The sequence below is a fragment of the Corythoichthys intestinalis genome, chromosome 19 (genome assembly GCF_030265065.1).
Source record: "Corythoichthys intestinalis isolate RoL2023-P3 chromosome 19, ASM3026506v1, whole genome shotgun sequence".
NCBI lineage: Eukaryota > Metazoa > Chordata > Actinopteri > Syngnathiformes > Syngnathidae > Corythoichthys > Corythoichthys intestinalis.
In genome coordinates, this window is record NC_080413.1 from 11561751 (window position 1) to 11584175 (window position 22425).

Below are 22425 nucleotides of genomic sequence, written 5' to 3' on the forward strand. Positions count from 1 at the left end.
ATTTTTTTTTTTAAACTTTAGGCATTGTGGCCAAATCGTCAACCCAGTAGATGGTAATGCCTCATAATAGGGGTAAACTGCCAACAAAAACAAGAAGAACTACTACTTCTCTCCATTCTCGTAGGAGCCATGTCAACTGCTGCCACCCAGCGGTCGGAGGGATTCTCTTCAAATTGGTCCCGGGAATAAAACTCAAAAAATTGATAAAAAACGGACATTTTTATGAATTTAGAATACCCGCCCGGATCACGAGGACACTACGTGAAAGTAGGACTTGTCCGGGCAAAAGAAGGACGTTTGGTCACCCTAATGTATACAAACAGTATTGGCCAAAAGTTTGGCGACACCTCAAAGGTGGATACTTTGAAGAATGTACAATATAAAACCCGTTTTCAGTTATTTCACTTTTTTTTTGCTATTCCACATGTTCGTTCATAGTTTTGATGTATTCAGAGAGGATTTACAATAGTAGTGAAAATATATAAAACGTAAAAATGTTTAGGTTGTTAGGTTTTGTGTTTGTTTTCTCCTAGTGTGACTTGTCCCTGTGATTGCCCATTGCTCTCACCTGTGTGTGTTCTCCCAGTGTATCCTGCAATCTGCATCCACCTGTGTTACCCAGCTGTTCCTCGTCTCGTTACCCCTTGTCTGCGTGTGTGTATATAATGACCCTGTTTCTTGTCACTCCTTGTTGCGTCATTGTCAATGTCAATGCCCATGTGCTTGTCGATGTCAGTCTCCCGTCAATGTCTATGTCAACGCCAGTTTCAAGTCCTGTCCAATCCCTCGTGTTCGTCTCAGTAAGTTTTTGATATCCAGCCTTTGTTAGTGACCTGAGTTATTTGTTGATACTTTGTTTTTGCTAGCCTTAATTAAATCGTTTTTGCATCGTCTACCTGCCTCGCCTCACTTTCCTTGCATTTGGGTCCATACACCGCTTGCCTGCCCTGCACATACGTGACATAGGTGTGTCCAAACTTTTGACTTTTGTTTCAGTCATCAACATGCTTTGCCCCCAGCCCCACAAAAGTAAAACTCCACCTATGGTTACAAACACTGACAATAAGATGTGCATAAAGGCTGGTTACAAACTTTGTTTCGAGTTTTGTTGCGTTGTCCTGTAATTCCGCGTTGTCCTGTAATTCCAAGTGCTTCCTTGTTGAATTGAATGTAGAGTTTTTAGCGGCCGACAGTCTTTTACAGCCAGCGCAAAGTTTGCAACGCACGGAGATATTTTTGTCATCTTTACTGGACAGAAATGTGAAGTAATGACTAGAGCTGGGAATCTTTGGGCACCTAACGATTCGATTACGATTCAGAGGCTCCGATTCGATTATAAAACGATTATTGATGCACCCCCCTCCTTTTTTTTTTTTTTTTTTTTTCAATAAAAGTTTTGTACATTAGTTCCAAAATTGTTCAAAAATACTCTCAGGGTAAACCAAACTACTATTTCAGTATCAAGTTAACATATAGCAGTAAACAAATATACAAAAATAACATTAAATAAAAAAACTCTAGTCCCCATTCTGTATCTGCAGCTTTAAACTACATTCAATTAATTTAATGTTGTGAATCAACCTTTAAAGTTGTTAAAATTGCTCCCAATATTCCATAATTTCCCTTTTGTCTACTTTCGACATGTGAAAGTTTTAAAACTATTTTAAAGATAGATTTAAGTCAATATTTTACCGATTTAGGAGTATTTTAGATAAAAAGTTAATTAGGTTTACTTGGAAGGTTCGCTACAACAGCCTTGCAGGGAAGTGTACTGCTTTAAGATGGCGGCCGTTTACTAACGTCCGCATCTAGCTTTTTGTAGCTGTGCTGCTAACGCTACCGAATCATATTGCATCTAGTCCTATATAAATGATATCTAACGTAACATTATGTGGCTGTACTTTGTAGCAGCTTTTCGGCAGCAGTCAGGTATGTTGTTGTGTTTTTTTATCTCGTGGCATGAGTTCCGCTAGAGCCGTGAGTTGAGCATTGGCATTACCCGAGGGGCCGGGTAATGAGAAGCATGATGTTTAGCTACTCTCGCTCCGTTCTGTCCCGAAGACCGCGCGGCGCGCTGAGTGTGTTGTACTTCCGCTTTACTTGGCATATTTCAATAATCGGAATTTGGATGTTTGTGAATCGTTCTCGAATCTTCCACGGCCGAATCGCGAATAATCTAAGAATTGGAAATTTTGCACACCTCTAGTAATGACTGTATTTCCAGTGAGCAAAGGCATCCATTTAGCCTCGCTGCCTCGTCAGAATGCTATGTCGTTAACCGCCGTGGCAGACAGCCTCAAACAGCATCGTAACACACGTGACCCGTTTTTTTTTTCCCCCGATGAGAAATGCTCTTCGTACATGACTACAGTATTCTTCATTCTACATACATTATGAGGCAGAAACAAAATAGTAACGCACAGGCACTAGGGAAACTAACTTAAATCGGATTACTGGCTCGGAAAAATGAACGCGTTAGATTTCTCGTTACTGAAGAAAGTAATCAGATTACAGTAACGCCTTACTTAGTAACGTGTTACTGACAACACTGATACCAACTCTCTCAATAACAGGGGGGTGTCCTAAAAACTAGCTAGCATAGGGTGACCATATTTTGATTTCTAAAAAAGGGGACACTCAGCCCAGCCTCAGCCCGGCCTCAAGATACTTGAATTTTACTCGAAGTTCACTCAAAGATGCCTATATCACTTTCATATATTTAAAGTGTGCCCCCTCACTCTGGATGGAAAAATGCAGTTTGAAAAAAAAAAAAAAAAAGACTTGAAAAATATATATATATTCATATATAATGCAGACCCATAGAAATGTAGTCCAGTCAATACACATACACACAGTAGGGTATGTGCCAACTAAACATTTTTATAAATTACTATCACGACAATTGTCCTTGACAAATTGTTATTCCCATTCAATTGATGTTCTCATTCAATGTTCTAGATTGCACACAAACAAAAACCGAAATAAACTGACAAACTATTCAATCAGCATGTTTCCAAACGTAGCAGTTCAAAACTACGTTTCCCATAATGCCTAGCGCGGTTTAGCTTACTGATAGCTAGCTGAGGCAAAAATCAAACTTTGCTATAAAAGTTTACAATCATCGGCAGCGCGCCGATGCGACACCAAACGGGATTTTACAGTCAAAGCTCAGACAGAAGTCAACAGTTGCCATTATATACGTAGTATTTATCGTAAAAAACTTGCGTCATCAACCCAGTAGATGGCGGTAATGCCTCATGATAGGGGTAAACTGCCAACAAAAACAAGAACTACTACTCCTTCCCTCCCTACTACTAGGAGCCATGTCATCGCAGGCAGGCACTGCTACCCAGCGGCCGGAGGGATTCTCTTCAAATTGGTCCCGTGAAAAATCATAAAAACCGGACATTTTTATGAATTTATAAAACCCGCCCGGACCACGAGGATACTACGTGAAAGTAGGACTTGTCCGGGCAAAAGAGGACGTTTGGTCACCCTAAATTAGTCTGAAAATCATGAAATTTTAGGTGTATCAAATGTGATACATTTGGCATAAAGGGTTAAAGTGCTGCTGCCTTTTAGTGGGTAAATGAGGAGCAGCATTTCGTGTGTAAGCTACTTCATAGGCTGGTTGCAGTATTGCTGACCAATTTATTAAGTCTGTGTGTGGGCCAGATGTTATTGATTTTATGACAGAGGCTGGGGGGCGGATTAAATTTGACCACGGGCCACATTTGGCCCCTGGGCCGGACTTTGGACATGTCTGATTTAAAGTGAAGGAAAAAAGCGGCTTATAGTCCGAAAATTATTGTATTTTTGTACAGTCAACATAATTTGGGAGGGTCTTAGCTTTCATATGAGCCATTTCTGAAACCAATTGAATAATTCAAAGTCAGGTTATTAGCAATTGTTTCTACAAAATGGATAAGCGACAAGACTTTTGACAGGGACTGTATAATACCGTTTTTAACTCCTTCCCTGTACAAATGGATTTGACGTCTATCGCCGTCAATGGCAGCGAAGGAGTTTTAAGTTCTATCCGAGATGACGGGTGATGGAGTCGTAGCTGCGAGGGCTGCGTGTTGGCGTGTTCGCTCGGCGACCCAATTAGTGTGACAGTCGTGTTAAGCGCAGACACTCAACAAGCATACTTAGATGAGATCAGCGTCGGCAATAAATAAGATTAACTCGCCCCCTTTCGAAAAAAAAAAAAAAAGACTAGATCGGTAATCCTGTGTGATCTGGATGGCGGAATCCCCCTGGCGGCTGTGTCGATGGCAATGCCGTGACTCAGCATTTGGAAGTGAACCGTGACCGCACTTTCAGAGCCCCTCGGCAGCTTTTGCCGTCTATTACAAGGATTCTTGAGCTTTTTGGGGTGCGACTGGGTAGCCTCGACCATTTCAGGCACTAGACGTCCAATCCAATTTAACTGAGAGGAATGTTCATTCCCCCCATCAAAATCAGTGTGCGGGATTTACGCTAATCTAAATCTAATAGATTGCTGTTGTCTGAAGTCATGGCTGCTACGGAGGATATACTGTACAGTAATCCCTTGCTACTTCACAAGTCATGTTTCACATCTTAAGTGCATTGTGGATTTTTTAAAAAGTATTCATCATTTATTGAGAAAAAAAAGACAGTAGTCAGCAAAAATTAATTGAGGAAATATGGCGCAGAAGTTCCCCTGTGCGTTAGCAGAAGGCAGGAAGAGCCAGCACAACTCAAAATCCACCTCTGATTGGCTGGCCAATATACCCCCCCAAGAGATCCCTGCCAACTTGGGAATCTCGCAAGCTGATTGTCTATCATTAGTAATATGACAGTAGTATGAAAAAGTATCTGAACCATTTGGAATTTCTCACATTTCTGCATAAAATCACCATCAAATGTGATCTGATCTTTGTCAAAATCAAACAGATGTAAAAACAGTGTCTGCTTTAACTAAAACCACCCAAACATTTATGGGTTTTCCTATTTTAATAAGGTTAGCATGCAAACAATGAGAGAAAGGGGAAAAATAAGTACCGTATTGGCTCGAATATAAGACGGTGTTTTTTGCATTGAAATAACACTGAAAAAGAGGGGGTTGTCTTATATTCGCAGTCGAGACATTATACCCATTTACAACACTAGATGGCGCCAGATATCATTGAAGCAATGTTCTGTCATGATTGATCTCAGATACTCTCCCCATTCACGACACTAGATGGCGCCAGATATTATTGAAGCGATGTTCTGTCATAACGGATTTCAGCTACTCTTTTTAGTTTAACCAGTTTGCATTATTTTATTGCAATGTTTTTCCTTATTCAGATTTGTTTCAAGACTACAGTTCGTTAGACTTCACTTTGATGGTTAATGCAGTTATTGCAATTTTGTTGTTTTATCACAATAGATTGGTTTATTTACATTTAAAAAACCAGAAGCCATTAACTTACGAATGTGATTGCACTTAGTTTACATATTTAAATGTTCAGATATTAAGTTTTGAATGAGGCAAAAATAACATGCTTTTTCTCTCAAATATATTGTTATAATCATTTGTTTCGGATGTCCTGTAACTATTTTCTGTATAAAAATTAATTTGGTGTTCAAAAAGTCTTTTTTTCTAACTTGAGTCTTGAAAAAGAGGGGGTCGTTTTATAATCAGGGCCGTCTTATATTTGGGCCACTACGGTAAGTAAACCCTGTGCCTATGGTGACTTAAAGAGCAATTGAAACCAATTTTTACCAAACAACTTAAGTCAGGTGTGCCCAATCACTAACGAGTGGTTTAAAGCTGCCATCCCCACTATAAAACACACACCTGGTAAGCAGTGTTGTTGTCGTCAACGATGACTATAACAAAAATATTTTGTCGACGAACAATTTTTTCATGACGATGACGAGACGATAACAAGCTAAAAACGTATATTGGTGGACTAAAACTGACAATAATGCCAGTTTTCGTCTGACGAGACGAGAACGACACGAAATGCGCCATAGTTTTTGTCGCATGTTCACAATGTGTGACATCTCATGTGTCGTTAGCCTGTCTGGTTGTGTCACTCATGTGATGTGCTGCGACCCTCCAACTCACCCACTAGTCTAGTGTCCTCTCCAGTTTCTCCATTGGTGGTTTTGAGACACACAAGGTAAGATTTGTCTTTTCTATCTCGGCAACAGAAAATATGTAATGTTGTTTTAGCCTAGTAAGGTCTGTGCTGAGTGCTAAATGTAACTCGTAGCGTTAGCATAGCATTCATGATCACGTTAGCATTGGGCTATAGACCCTACTCACATGACGTCACAACCACGCCCCCGCGCCATATTATCCGTCAATTCGTCACTGTTGATGCATTACCTCTACGTAAATTCCTCCTATTATGGCGTGTTTTTCTGCTCGTTAACATTAATAATCAAAATGGTGAAGGCGTGTGTGGCGGTCGGTTGCAATAACAGAGAAGATAGACGGAGAGACTTGAAGTTCTACCGGATTCCGAGAGACCCGGAGAGGAGAGCGAGATGGACTGCTGCAATTCGACGAGAAAACTGGGCTCCAAACGATTACCACAGATTATGTAGTAGTCATTTTATATCTGGTAAGATGCATTTAATATATATTTAGAGGATTTTGGGCTGACAACCACAATTAAGATCATTGCTAGGCTAATCGTCGACGACATACACTCAGACGTTGTGAATGAACTACCTGAAAATATATAATTATAACGGGATAATAAGACAGTTGTCATACAATTAATTTACAATTTCACTATTGAGGTCAAAAGCCAAAAAATAAATTCAACTAGGGACAATCTGGAGTAGTGCTATCGCAATTCATATTTATTACATATTATATATGTATGTAGTGAGAGTGCTATCGCTAAACCATATAAACATTAAAAGCCGTAGCTCCATTGACAAATGACATGAAATACATTAGACTTGACGGTGGATGTTAGCAAGAACAAAAGATTTTGAATTGAAAATTTCGTAACTCACCTTCCCGAGCACAAGATAGATTCCTGCCGAATTTTCGTGGACGAGGACCTGTTTCACCCAACCAGCAACGAAGTATTTATAAGCCTCCAAGCTCTTAAAGTTTTTCAAACTTTCGTGAGAATAGGCTGATTTTGTGTGGACAAGATAGTTGTAAATATCAGGATAGCAGATGTCAGGCAGAGACGCCGGAGACAGCGGGTCGAAAAACATCGATTTAGGCATCAAATATGGACCTGGCGAATGGATAAACTGAAGCTTTTCCACATAACGCCTTTTATGCAATGCATCCAATGAGTTTACAGCGTCAGATAACACCGGGGCTTCCATGTATTGCTCTATAAATTGCACGACTAATTGAAACCATTGAGAATAGGGCTAAAAAATGAGGGACAATATGGCGGCCGGATACAGCGACACGTCATTTTGTGACGTAGGTGAGTAGGGTCTATTGCTAACGGCGAGCGTCCTCCTAAACTCTTTCTACATACAGTCTCCAGATCTCAACCCCATAGAACATCTGTGGAGGGAGTTGAAACTCCGTGTTGCCCAACGACAGCCCCAAAACATCAATACTCTAGAGGAGATCTGCATGGAGGAATGGGCCAAAATACCAGCAACAGTGTGTGAAAAGCTTGTGAAGAGTTACAGAAAACGTTTGGCCTCCGTTGTTGCCAACAAAGGGTACATAACAAAGTATTGAGATGAATTTTGATATTGACCAAATACTTATTTTTCACCATGATTTGATAATAAATTCTTTAAAAATCAAACAAAGTGATTTTCTGTTTTTTTTTGTCCACATTCTATCTCTAATGGTTGAGGTTTAGCCATGTTGACAATTACAGGCCTCTAAAATGTTTTCAAGTGGGAGAACTTGCACAACTAGTGGTTGACTAAATACTTATTTGCCCCACTGTACATTTAAGTATTTTCTGCAGGCATTTTTTAGTACATAATTCCTGTATGCATCTAAACAAAACAAGTTTAGAGCGCACGGTAGTACTTTGGGTGTCAAATTCGGCAAATGTAGGACGCTATGCCAATGGGTTTATGGGCGTAAAGATGTGTGGTTGGGCAAGGGGAGGGTCAAACAGAAACATAAGATGATTCGCGGAGCTGTAATATAGTGTCTAAGTTTTAAAATATCTCTGTCAGTCGATTGGCCGGTTGTCTGAAGGGGCCCGCAAAAAAATTTCCAATTGCACCTATTGACCTATTGTCTTTCGTGCCTCTTATCCAAAACAGCTTTAAGAGGCTGTGTCTCTCTTGAAAATGAATGGATTAAAGTACGAACTCATTGATGTCCTGGTGGAAGAACAGGTTCAGTTCCATTGACAGCAATAGACGTCAGGTCCATGTGAACTGATCATTCAAATTCACTACCATTGCAAATGGCTGGAATGGAATGAGTTCATCCCAACTTTGACGATAAACCCCAAGCACCCAGTGGTTGCTGAGTAAACAAGACGGTGACCATGTGAATTGTCCATTTCAATTTCCCCTCTCCAAACCCAGACGGCTGTTTTCCCAGAAACAGGAGTCACATTCACTATTAATGAGCAAGGATGTTCATACTGGACCCATTTACTCTTCTCAATAATGCATACGCCATCATAATTGCCCGTGCATTTTTTTTTCTTAACACCGCCACCTCTACCCCCGGTGCGGCAGGTTGTTTGGGTGGCCCCCGGGCTGTCGTCGTCGCCGACGTCTCCCAGGAACGGGCAAACAATGTTGCGGAACCGTAATGAGATGGCCTGCTGCAGCAAGATAATGAAACGGCGGCCAGCCAACGGTGCTAAAAGGCACTTTTGATGAAGTATTCCTATTACGTGGAGGATTCAAACGGCTGTACTAATAGGCCCACCGATGTATTTAAAAACAAAGATGCCGATTGAAGCCGTACGCAAACGTGAGGGTGGGCTCCGTGGCCCCTGTAAAGGGAATCTTTCAGTCGACTCGAAAGCGGCGCAGAGAAAATGACAAGCCCGTTAAGGAAGAAATTGAATTTAATTGGCGCAACGATAGAGGTTTGATTTAAACGAGACAAACGGGGGCTCGGTTGAAGTCAGCTCAACTCAATTTTTTTTTATTCAATGCGCAGAAACTTTGCTGCTGTTCGTGGCGTTACAGTTCAGTGGTTCACGTCGCCATGGCAACAGCCTAAGATGGACTCACAACTCAGGACTTGAAAAGGTCTTTCTTCATATTTATTTTTCATTCATTGATTCCACTGGAAAAAATGTGGTCATTTTGCAGATTTGGTGTTAATATTTTTTCATTTTTGGCATTTTGCAGCTATTTTAATAAGTTAAGATATTGATAAAATTATAAGATGCTGAAAAAATGTACCATAAATTTCGTACTTGAGTGTGGTTTATTTGTTGATTTATTTGGGTGAATAGCTAACACTTTATTTGACTGCGGCGTCATAAAACTGTCATAAGACCGTCATAATTATGACATGACACTATCACGGGCAATAATGAATGCTTATGACAGATATCATTAAAAGTCATCCGGCAAATTATGTCACTAACTCCATTTATGTCCATGATCTTTTACATCCATTCAAAAATGAGATAATTTGCCGGATGACACTAAATGACATTTGTTATAAGCATTCATTAATGCTCATGACAGTGTCGTGTCATATTTATGATTGTCTCATGACAGTCTTACGGTGCCACTGTCAAATAACTAATGAAACAACTAGAACAGTAACTGAAGAAATAATTAGCACAGAACATTATTTTTGATTTGTTACTTTCATCTGTAGCGCTGTAATGCATGCTAGGAGGCATGTTGGAGGACAACAATGTTGACAGCAGGTGGCAGCAGTGGTTGACAGTCTCCCCCAAGGGAGCAGTGATGGCCAAATGAAGCTTCTTGAAGCAATGAAGCTGTCAAATAAGGTGTTACCAGTTAATTATGGTACTACTTTTTTACATTTCTGGCATTTTAAGCTATTAAGATATTGATTTATTTTGAATTATAATATGCTGAAAAAATGTATACATGCATTTTAATGTAAATTAAACAGTTTGCTAGCTGATACAATGTAAAACATTTTGTTATTTGACATTTCAAAAACAATTTATTGCTTGTAATATAAACATTAAAAAACTTGTAAAATGATATATATATTTGTTAATCATATAGTTAAAAATATATATATATATATTAATATATCTAATAATATATAAACCGAGAAATAATTATTACTAAAATGATACTTGAAATAAGTTTGTCTCTTGCGATTTTAAAGAATACAGTATGCTGACTGATATACAGTAGTATGAATTAATTAAAGATACATATATTTAGCATTTTTTATCTAGTATTTAAGTAATTATCGCATTGAATATATACTGCAATATACTATTTCTAATAATACTTTAAAGTGTTAGGTTTTGTGCTGATTCCCTCCTAGTGTGTCCTTGTAATTGCCATTGATTTCACCTGGTGTACCGCTCCTTGTGTATCCTCCAATCTGCGTCCACCTGTGTCATCCATCTGTTCCTCATCGTCTCGTTACCCTTTGTCTGCGTGTGTATATAAGCTCCCAGTTTCTTTTCAGTCCTTGTTGCGTCATTGTCAATGTCAGTGTCTATGTCAACGTTGAAGTCAAGTCCCGTCCAAGCCCTCGTGCACCTGTCCCTCCGTTTAAGTAAGTTTTGTTGGAACATTGCCTTTTGATCCATAGTCCTTTTGTTTGTACTTTGTGATTTTGTTAGTTATTATTAAAACGTTTTTTGAGTTCACTGCCACCTGCCTCGCTGCCCTTTTTGTTTCCCTGCATTTGGGTCCACACAACCTGCCTGCCCGCGTTCCTGACATAAAGTATATACAGAGGTATGAAAAAGTATCTGAACCTTTTGGAATTTCTCATATTTCTGCATAAAATCCCCATCAAATGTGATCTGATCTTTGTCAAAATCACACAGATAAAAATACAGTGTCTGCTTTAACTAAAACCACCCAAACATTTATAGATTTTCATATTCTAATGAAGATAGCATGAAAATGGTGACATAAGGGGGAAAAATAAGTAAGTGAACCCTCTGCCCAAGGAGACTTAAAAAGCAATTGAAACCAAAGTTTACCAAACATTTTAGGTCAGGTGTGTGCCCAATCACTGATGAGTAATTTAAAGCTGCCCTGCCCACTATAAAACACACACCTGGTAAGAAATGTCTCGATGACAAGCATTGTCTAATGTGCATCATGGCTCGGTCAAAAGAGCTGTCTGAAGACCTGCGATCAAGGATTGTTGATTTGTATAAAGCTGGGAAAGGATACAAAACCACGTCTAAAAGTCTGGATGTTCATCAATCAACAGTCAGAGAAGTTGTGTACAAATGGAGAGAGTTTGGCACATTTGCTTGTCTCCCAAATAGTGGCAGTCCACCTAAGATGACGCCAAGAGTTCAGCGCAGAATACTCAGAGAGGTAAAAAAGAACCCTAGATTGTCAGCTAAAGACTTACAGAAATCACTGGCACAGTCCAATATCTTTGTGCACACATCAACTATGTGTAAAACTATGGCCACGAATGGTGTTCATCAGAGGACTCCACAGAGGAAGCCACTGCTGTCCAAAAAAAAAAAAAAAAAAACATTGTTGCTCGTTTAATGTTTGCAAAAAGGCACTTGGACACTCCACAGACGTTTTAGCAAAATATTTTGTGGACTGATGAAACCAAAGTTGAACTGTTTGGGAGGAACGTCATGTGTGGAGGAAAAATGGAACAGCTCAGCAACATTAACACTTCATCCCCACCGTGAAGCATGGTGAAGGGAGCATCATGATTTGGGGCTGTTTTGCTACCTCAGGGCCTGGACAACTTGCAATATTTAATGGAAGAATGAATTCAAATGTTTTGCAGGAAAACCTGAGGCTGTCTGTCAGACAGTTGAACCTAAAGAGAGGATGGATGCTGCAACAAGACAATGATGCAAAACACAGAAGTAAATCAACTTCATAATGGTTTCAGAAGAACAAAATACAAGTTCTGGAGTGGCCAAGTCAAAGTTCAAACTTGAACCCCATAGAGATGCTGTGGCATGACCTAAAGACATCGATTCATGCCAGAAATCCCAGGAATCTGACTGAACTACAGCCTTTTTATAGAGAAATATGGTCCAAGATTAGTCCTGATGGATGTGCCGGACTGATCTGCAGCTACAGGAAGCGTCTGGTTGAAGTTATTGCTGCCAAAGGGGGGCCACAAAATAGTAAATGTAATGGTTCACTTATTTCTCCCCCCCCCCCTTCTATCATTGTTTGCATGCTATCCTCGTTAAAATCTGAAAACCTATAAATGTTTGGGTGGTTTTAGTTCAAGCAGACAGTTTTTTTCATCTGTGTGATTTTGACAAAGATCATATCACATTTGATGGCGATTTTATGCCGAAATGTGAGAAATTCCAAATGGTTCAGCTACTTTTCATACCAATGTATATACTTTAAAAAACACATTTGTTTAATGTGTTTGGAATTTTCTATCAATTTTAGTGATTCGTAATGTAATCATTCAATAAAGTAAATATCACAGTACACACATCCAAATTAGAAAATATTTTATTATCCAAATGACACATTTGAACTGTTGTTTTTTTTTTTGTTTGTACCTTAAAAATAATTAAAAACATTCAGTACTGACTTTTTTTTTTTTTTTTTTTTTGAAACCTCAACAACTTTTTAAATGTTTTTTTATTTTTTACATTTACCTTAATTTAACCTCCTCTACTTCTAACCAAGCTCATCAGTCCGTTTGAACACTAAGATATGATGAATAAGATTAACCGGCCCTTACTCGAGGGCCTGAAATTCACTCAGTCGACACTTTAGTCTGCCAGCCCACCCTCCGTCGAGCGTCACCCAAATAAGGTCGTGTCCCCGACGCCGCCCCCCTTCTTTGGGCGGGTGCCCTGTCGCTGAGAAGGAAAAGCCGTAGGCAGCAAAAGAGAGCCGCCAAAGATGTTCCTCCTCCTATTTTACATTCCTTCTCGCTCCCCCTGTGGCCTCTTTTTCCAAGCTCCCCTCCTCCTCTTCCTCTTCGCTGTATTTGTTTCGCAAAACCCTCCATCTTTTCCCCGCTCACTTCCCCCCTTCTCCATCATCTATTATTTACATGCACCTCTGGCTTCCTATCACCAAAGAATGAACCGAGGCTCCGGCCAGGCTCCTTAGCATTTTAATCATCCCTAATGAGTTTCTAATGCTGAATAAACATGGTAGAAACCAGCTGGCGCGGATGAAAGTGATGCTTTGTCGTACACGCGTACCCCCCTGCGCACCCCGTATGACCGTGTATGTATTAAAGACCCCCGGGACTCCCTGCTGTGAAAGGCAGAGCGCATGTAAGAATCAATCAGGCAGCATCCGGCGACCAAAAATACACAAGGGATGAGCTCATGTTGCCGTCGTGTCATGCCGTCTCGGATCAATGTTGCAAAAACACTGCTTATATGTGGAGATAGCTGTGGAAAAGGAAATCGGTTAGCTCAGTTATTGCTTCTTCAGTAGATATTAACAGTGGGGCAAATAAGTATTTAGTCAACCACCAATTGTGCAAGTTCTCCTACTTGAAAAGATTAGAGAGGCCTGTAATTGTCAACATGGGTAAACCTCAACCATCAGAGGCAGAGTGTGGGAAAAAAAAACAGAAAATTACATTGTTTGATTTTTAAATAATTTATTTCTAAATTAGAGTGGAAAAGAAATATTTGGTCACCTACAAACAAGCAAGATTTCTGGCTGTCAAAGAGGTCTAACGAGGCTCCACTCGTTACCTGTATTAATGGCACCTGTTTTAACTCGTTATCGGTATAAAAGACACCTGTCCACAAGCTCAGTCAGTCACACTACAAACTCCACTATGGCCAAGACCAAAGAGTTGTCAAAGGACACCAGAGACAAAATTATAGACCTGCACCAGGCTGGGAAGACTGAATCTGCAATAGGTAAAACGCTTGGTGTAAAGAAATCAACTGTGGGAGCAATTATTAGAAAATGGAAGACATACAAGACCACTGATAATCTCCCTCGATCTGGGGCTCCATGTAAGATCTCACCCCGTGGCGATTAAAATGATAAGAACGGTGAGCAAAAATCCCAGAACCACACGGGGGGACCTAGTGAATGACCTACAGCAGGGGTGTCCAAACTTTTTGCAAAGGGGGCCAGATTTGGTACGGTAAAAATGTGGGGGGGCCGACCTTGGCTGACGTCCTTTACGTAGAACAATATATTTAAGCAAATTTTAGCAAGCCATTCCGTGTGTCACATTTGCTTTATTATTATTATTATTTTTTTAATAACTTCCACAATCTCGCAACTAGCCTTTGTGACGTTCTTTTTCTACTCTCGGGCTCTTGTGAAATACTGCTGCTGTAAAATTAAACTAGCTTCAAGTTGCTTGAATTTTTTGCTACGTATCTTCTCTGTAATCTTGTCGTAAATGTCAGCATGTCTTGTTTGGTAATATCGCCTCACATTGAACTCTTTAAAAACAGCGACTGTCCCTTTGCAAATGAGGCAGACACAGTTGTTGCGTATTTTAGTAAAGTAGTCCAATTTCCACCTATCGTTGATGTGTCGGCCATCGCAGTCAACTTTCTGTTTTGTGTTGATTGTCACTATTTTAGAACATTGGGAATAAAGGGTCACACGGGGTAATGTTGCTTAGAGTGCTGCTGCCTTTTAGTGGGTAAATGAGGAGCAGCATTTAGTGTGTAAGCTACTTCATATCCTGGTAGCAGTACTGCTGACCAATTTTTTAAGTCTGTGTTCGGGCCAGACATTATTGATTTTATGACAGAGGCTGGGGGCCGGATGAAATTTGACCAAGGGCTTTGGACATGCATAACCTACAGAGAGCTGGGACCACAGTAACAAAGGCTACTATTGGTAACACAATGCGCCACCAGGGACTCAAATCCTGCACTGCCAGACGTATCCCCCTGCTGAAGCCAGTACACGTGATGTTCCAGAAGAGGACTGGGAGAATGTGTAATGGTTAGATGAAACCAAAATAGAACTTTTTGGTAGAAACACAGGTTCTCGTGTTTGGAGGAAAAAGAATACTGAATTGCACCATACCTACTGTGAAGCATGGGGGTGGAAACATCATGCTTTGGGGCTGTTTTTCTGCAAAGGGACCAAGACGACTGATCTGTGTAAAGGAAAGAATGAATGGGGCCATGGATGGAGAGATTTTGAGTGAAAATCTCCTTCCATCAGCAAGGGCATTGAAGATGAGACGGGTCTTTCAGCATGACAATGATCCCAAACACACAGCCAGGGCAACAAAGGAGTGGCTTCGTAAGAAGCATTCCAAGGTCCTGGAGTGGCCTAGCAAGTCTCCAGATCCATAGAAAATCTGTGGAGGGAGTTGAAAGTCCGTGTTGCCCAATGACCGCTCCAAAACATCACTGCTCTAGAGGAGATCTGGATGGAGGAATGGGCCAAAATACCAGCAACAGTGTGTGAAAAGCTTGTGAAGAGTTACAGAAAACGTTTGGCCTCCGTCATTGCCAACTAAGGGTACATAATAAAGTATTGAGATGACCTTTTGGTATTGACCAAATACTTATTTTCCACCATGATTTGCAAATAAATTCTTTAAAATCAAACAACGTGATTTTCTGTTGTTTTTTTTCCTCCACATTCTGTCTCTCATGGTTGAGGTTTACCCATGTTGACAATTACAGGCCTCTCTAATATTTTAGTGGTTGACTAAATACTTATTTGCCCCACTGTATATTATCTTTCAGGGCAATGCTACCAATAGTCAGGTAGCATAAACAGTTATGTTCAAAATTATTTATTTATTGGTAATCCTCCTGTTATGTAGACGAGTCAAATTGATCTGTTTTTAATTTTAACCCGTCTTTTAAAGTGAAATTGTGTGAAGTGTTTTTCATTTGGATGTTTACTCAGAGAGGTCAAATTGACCTGTTTTTTCCTATTTTGAACAGTCTAATTTTTATTTATAAAACATTTTAACAATTATTTTGCAGTAGGCATAGTCCGATTACTGGTTTAAAGGTGTATCGTGGTGAAAACGTCAAGGTTTCAAAACCTCATACATTTTCTGTCTGATTTTTTTATGTCCCAGAAATCCCTCACTTGCAGCTGCAAGGCTCAACCCTCCCCCACTGGTTGTTGCTCAGTGTCAGTGAGTCAGCTGTGCTACACGATGGCTGAAGGAGGTGAAACTCCTGAACGTTTTCCTCCATCGAAGAAAATGAAATCGCTGGTATGGGAATACTTCAGCTACTGAAAAGTTACAGACGGCCGCGGCTTAGAGGAGGGCCAACCGACATGTAAAACATGTTAGTGGAAGGTGGCTGCCGAGGAGGCAATACCTCCAATATGAGTTCACATTTCTACAAAAGGTTAGTAAATACTGTCATGAACGTTTCCCACCAGCTACAAGAGTTCTCCAACGTGTTTAGTGTGTCTAGCGGTGGTAAAACGTGTGTTTTTGTCTCTCTGCAAACTGTCTGTGTTGAGAAAGAGGGTGTGTGTATAATGTAAACATGATACGAGTCATACACACGTGCTTTTTATGGAAAACAATTAAATTATTTTTGTTCTGATGGTAATAATGTTGAGCTGCGGCTGTGGGTTTAGGCTCACCTAAACAACTGCATTTATTTTAATTTTACTTCGAATATTTCAGTTATTTTTTGTTATTTAAAAAAAATATATATTTTAACATTATACTTATGTTCCAATTTGCTACTATGTTCTGAAAATTGAAAATCCTGTTTAATGTTTTTTTTTTTAAACCCAGATATCTCAAAGTAACACATTTTAGAGCTTTAATTGCAATACCGTGAAATCATGATATTTTTGCTTAAGGTTATCATACCGTCAGAATCTCATACCGGCACATGCCTATTTTGCAGTGAAATTATTAGTAGGGTTATTTTATATTGATATATTTTGTCATAGACGTCAAATTGACCCGTCTTTTTGTAAAAAAAAAAAAAAAATTGGGGGGTATTAAACATGTTCTGCTTGGCTTAAAGGTGAAGTTCAGAATTTTTGACATTAGGCTTAATCTTCGAGTTAGTGGGGGTTTAACAATGTAAAAATTTAAATTACGAGCAGTTATTTATTTATTGATTAGTTTCATGGCTCCGGAGTGGCTAAGCTAGCGCGAGTCAATTAGCCCGTCCTAGCATGCCCATAAAAAAACAACATATGCACGCATGAAAGTCCCCGACGACCCATGCAATCAATAGTGTTGGCTATGTTTTCAGGATGAATTTATTAAAACTTACTATTGTATGTCAATAACCTCAGTATGATGAACAGCAACATTTGTAATCCAGTAGCTCTGTAGGTAAGAGGCTGCAGAGCGGAGTGATATTTTTTCCACCGGAGTGTTTATGTCATAGCCAGCAGCAAGTATCCGCAGTTTGTATTGTTCCTCATTCCTCATAGGGAATTTGTGGAAACTCTCATCTGCCCATTTCTTCTGTCTGTTTCCATAGCCTCTAAATAAACGTTTCACAATGTTGCTGTTCTTCAGTCAAGACTGTGTAGACTGATGCTGCAATCAAGGAAAGTGGGAAATCTGCGTTTTCCAACCTCCGACCAGGATAAATATCATTGAATGCCACTCAAACTGGGGGACCCTAGTCGCGAAGTACCCCGACTTCACGAGTTGCTTCAATCAGATGTTAATTGACAAAATGTGCTGCCTGTCGAAAAGCAGACCACCAGTATTCAAACTAAAAAAGGCAGTTTACAGTGTGGTCTATTTACCTTAGCCGTCGTTTTTCTTCCACTATTTGATCGCTTACGAGAAGCCATGTTTGCTGGAGGTCAACATGTCTTTTGATGGCCAAAATAAAAAACGCTTGGAATGATCGGATACGAACGGGATACCGATCAATCGGGTCCGATCACGTCATTTGCAAAGTATCGGAATCGGCGAAAAAATATCGGCCATGCCGTTTTTTAATATACATATATATATATATATATATATATATATATATATATTTTTTTTTTTTTTTAGGGCTGTCAAAATTATCGCGTTAACACGCGGTAATTAATTTTTTTAATTAATCACGTTAAAATATTTGACGCAATTAACGCACATGTCCCGCTTAGAAAATATTCTGCCTTTTGGTAAGTTTTACAGCAAGACATTTTGTGCTGTCCAACAGCGAACTCTTGTGGTCGCTTTGCGACATGGTTTATTGTTTTCTTTCCAGTTCATTATGGCTGCACGACGTCTCGGGCTGATAATGTTGTGCTTATATGATCCTTTGTCCGTAAGTATGGTTGTTGTAAAGAATGTACATACTATGTTAGTAAACAAAATGTTATATTTTTTGTATGAGACGCTTTTTGTTTATGTTTAGTGAACCTGTATAGCGTGCTAAGCTAACGTTGTTGCTAATGCAATGCTTGTGTACTTGTTTTTTTGTAGTTTTACGACGGTCTAAAGAGGACAATGGTTTGAGGCCATTTTATTAATATATCAGATGAAAAAGGAAGAAGTCTAATTATTAAGGCGTCGTTCACTAGCTGTCTAGCTTTGGAAAAAGTAGACGCTTCGGAGTGAGGACAGCATAGACAGATTTAAATGACAGTAGAGTGAAATGCCCACTACAGTCCTTTTGTACCGTATGTTGAATGTATATATCCATCTTGTGTCTTATCTTTCCATTCCAACAATTTATTTTACAGAATATATATATAATTTACAGAAAAATATGGCATATTTTATAGATGGTTTGAATTGCGATTAATTGCGACTAATTACGATTAATTAATTTTTAAGCTGTAATTAACTCGATTAAAAATTTTAATCGTTTGGCAGCCCTAATATTTTTTAATTAAATCGTTTTCTAATTGTATTTCACGTAACAGACGAAATGTCTTACACTCATCCAGAGTCTTTAGTTTTGGCTTAAAGTAGGACTGTCAAATTTATCGCGTTAACGGTGGTAATTAATTTTTTAAAAATTTCACGTTAAAATATTTAATGCAATTAACGCATGCGCTGCAGGACCCACTCACGCATTGTCGCGTTCAATCTATAAAGGCGCCGTTTTACCTATATAAAGAGCTAAAACGCAGTGTAAAATGAGTAGAGTGAATTTAGGCAGTGTTTGGAGCCTTTATTTAACTGGCTAAAGCAGACATGTCCGAAGTCCGGCCCGGGGGCCAAATGCGGCCCGTTGTCAAATTTCATTCGTCCCCCAGCCTCTGTCATAAAATCAATAACGTCTGGCCCACACACAGACTTGATAAATTGGTCAGCAGTACTACTACCAGCATATGAAGTAGCTTACACACTAAATGCTGCTCCTCATTTACCCGCTAAAAGGGAGCAGCACTCTGAGCAACATCACCCCGTGTGACCCTCTACTTGCAATTTTCTGAAATTGCGACAATCAACATGAAAAAGAAAGTTGACTGCGACGGCCGACGCTACAAGAACAGGTAGAAATTGGACTATTTCTTCACTAAAATACACAACAACTGTGTCTGCTTCATTTGCAAAAAAGGCAGTCGCTGTTTTTAAAGAGTTCAATGTGAGGCGATATTACCAAACAAGACACGCTGACATGCATTACAAGATTATAGGGAAGATACGCAAAGAAAAATTGAAGCAACTTGAAGCAAGTTTAACTTAACAACTGCAGTATTTTGCAAGGGCCCGAGAGTCGAAAGGGAACAGCACAAAGGCTAGTTGCGAGATTGAAATTATTAATTAATATAAATAATAAAGCAAATGTAACAACCAGAATGGCTTGCTAAAATTTGCTTAAATATATTGTTCTACGTAAAGGACGTCAGCCAAGGTCGGCCCCCCACATTTTTACCGCACCAAATCGGCCCCCTTTGCAAAAAGTTTGGACACCCCTGGGCTAAAGCCTTAAAATCCCCTTCTCAACAATTAAAAATATCGTGGGAAGCAGTGTTGGGAAGAAAGGTAGTAGTTGATCTTTTTCTTAGCACCAAATGTTGTTTCTCAACGCAGAGAAGATATATCAATTGGTGTCACTACGCACAGTCATGGTTGCACGTCCCATCATGCATTTGGGCAGAACAGTTAAATGGCTACAGTATCATTTACTGAAAGCTCAACAAATACACTAGATGGCAATATTTAGTCACAATATACAAAGTCACATTTATCCTTTAAGAATTACAAGTCTTTCTATCTGTGGATCCCTCTCACAGAAAGAATGTTAATAATGTAAATGCCATCTTGAGGATTTATTGTCATAATAAACAAATACAGTACTTATGTACTGTATGTTGAATGTATATACCCTAATTTTCACACTATAAGGCGCACCTGACTATAAGCCGCAGCCCACCAAAGTTGGGCAGAAAACGGCATTTGTTCATAGATAAGCCGCACTGGACTATAAGCCGCAGCTATCCTCACTGTTTTATGGGATATTTACACCAAAAAATAGTAACCGGTCATACTTTATTTGACAGCGGCGTCATACGACTGTCATAAGACCAAATGAACCACCATGAATCTTTGAACCAATTGGCTGCAAAGCTTCATTCCTTCATGAAGCTTCATTTGGCCATCACTGCTCCCTTGGTGGAGACAGGCAACCTCTGCTGCCACCTGCTGTAAACACTGTTGTCATCCAACATGCCTCCTAGCATGCATTGCATTGTACAGATGTATACTTTAATCAAAATTCATGTTCTGTGCTAATTATTTCTCCAGTTACTGTTCCAGTTGTTTCATCAATTGTTAGTTATGGTATTTGCTAACACTTTATTTGACAGTGGCGACATAAGACTGTCATTAGACAATCATAATTATTGACATGACACTGTCCTGAGCATTAATAAATGCTTATAACAGATGTCATTTAGTGTTATCCTGTCATGCCTCGTCGCTTCCTGTTTTATTTTGAAGGCTTCACCCTCTTCATAGTCTCGTACTTGCCCTTCCTCTTGTCATCTAATCACCTATTGTTTCCACCTGTTCCCCATTACCTTGTGTGTATATAATGCCCTAGTTCCCCTTGTCTTGTGCAGAAGTGTCTTTCGTCCAAGGTCAGTCACGTCAGCCTCTCGTCATTGCCTACCGTCATAGCCTATCATAGTTTTACTGAATGTTATCCTCCATTGGAGCGCTTTATGTTTGAACTTTTTTTTATCTTCACTATCTTGACTTTTTCCTCCATTAGGAGTGTTTTGTGTTTTTGCCTTTCCTCCCTTATGGAGTGCATTTTTGTTTGAACCCTGATCGTGGTTGCTCTGACTTATTCCTCCATTGGAGAGCTTTTTGTTTGTACATTTTTCTCATTCCCGCATGTCAGCGGAAGAACCTGTTTTCAAAAGAAAAGTTTTTGCCTGAACCTCCGCAGCTGAGTCCGCCTCGTCATCCCGGTCTGACATATCCGGCAAAAGATTTCACTTTTGAATGGATCTAAAAGTTCAAGCTGGAAATAAATGAAGCTAGTGACATAATTTCCCGGATGACACTTAATTACATAAGCATTCAGTAATGCTCATGATAGTATCATGTCATAATTATGACTGTCATATGACAGTCTTATGATGCCGCTGTCACATAAAGTGTTAATTAACTCAAATAAATCAACATATAAGCCGCACTGGACTATAAGCCACAGGTATCAAAATGAAGGAAAAAAGTAGCGGCTTACAGTGCCTTGCAAAAGTATTCGGCCCCCTTGAACCTTGCAACCTTTCGCCACATTTCAGGCTTCAAACATAAAAATATAAAATTTTAATTTTTGTCAAGAATCAACAACAAGTGGGACACAATCGTGAAGTGGAACAAAATTTATTGGATCAAATAAAAAACTGAAAAGTGGGGCGTGCAATATTATTCGGCCCCCTTGCGTTAATACTTTGTAGCGCCACCTTTTGCTCCAATTACAGCTGCAAGTCGCTTGGGGTATGTTTCTATCAGTTTTGCACATCGAGAGACTGACATTCTTGCCCATTTTTCCTTGCAAAACAGCTCGAGCTCAGTGAGGTTGGATGGAGAGTGTTTGTGAACAGCAGTCTTCAGCTCTTTCCACAGATTCTCGATTGGATTCAGGTCTGGACTTTGACTTGGCCATTCTAACACCTGGATACGTTTATTTTTTAACCATTCCATTGTAGATTTGGCTTTATGTTTTGGATCATTGTCCTGTTGGAAGATAAATCTCCGTCCCAGTCTCAGGTCTTGTGCAGATACCAACAGGTTTTCTTTCAGAATGTTCCTGTATTTGGCTGCATCCATCTTCCCGTCAATTTTAACCATCTTCCCTGTCCCTGCTGAAGAAAAGCAGGCCCAAACCATGATGCTGCCACCACCATGTTTGACAGTGGGGATGGTGTGTTCAGGGTGATGAGTTGTTGCTTTTACGCCAAACATATCGTTTTGCATTGTGGCCAAAAAGTTCAATTTTG